This window comes from Cynara cardunculus (assembly GCF_001531365.2).
Source record: "Cynara cardunculus var. scolymus isolate 2C chromosome LG 5, CcrdV1, whole genome shotgun sequence".
NCBI lineage: Eukaryota > Viridiplantae > Streptophyta > Magnoliopsida > Asterales > Asteraceae > Cynara > Cynara cardunculus.
In genome coordinates, this window is record NC_037532.1 from 34,295,218 (window position 1) to 34,296,091 (window position 874).

An 874-nucleotide genomic window follows, 5' to 3' on the forward strand; every position below is an offset into this window, starting at 1 on the left:
GGGTTCTAAGCATTAGAAGGTGCCACCTCATTACCTTTGGTTTCTTCTTTAATATATATATAGATTGTTATGTTTTATAATATATATAGATTTTTATATATTAAGTCATGAAAATTTGAACTTTTCAAGTTTGGGTTGTGGGAATTTTTGATTATGATCTAAGGTAAGAATTTTATGCAAGTTTATTTTGTAATTTAAAGTGTATTAGAATTTTATGTATGTTTGTATCATGATTTTGATTGAATTATATTTTTAAGTATGTTCTTATCGTAAGTTTAGTCGTATTATAATTTTATGTATGTTCATGTTATGATTTTGATTGCATTATAATTTTATCTCTATTGGGTTATAAATATTTGAAGTCTTTAAGTTTGGTATGTGATTTTTTACATATCGTATGGTTGGTCCGGTCCATTCACTATTGTGTTTTTAAAGTCAAGGTATGTGTTGAAGATGAAAAATAATACATGTACATCATCCTTTGAAGGAGACATATCTTTATGTGAAGTATTTTTTATTCTTAAATTGTGTCAGATTTCTTAATATTTCCGTCGTTATTATTACTCATTTTATTTAGTTTTACAATTTTATTACTAAACAAATCTCTCTCTCAATATATATATATATATATATATGTATATTAAAATTTCACTAACTATATTTTATTTAACTTTTTCGAATTATTTGAATATGATTTGTTGATGATTATATTAACAATTAATATATATTTATATAGACAATCATCAGATCATTAATCAAAGCACTCATACTATCGCACAACGCACGGTTCCCATACTAGTTAATCTAACGGTATAAAAAGTAACAAAATACTAACTCATTTCTATGTCGACCATGATGGTTGACGTGTTAAAAA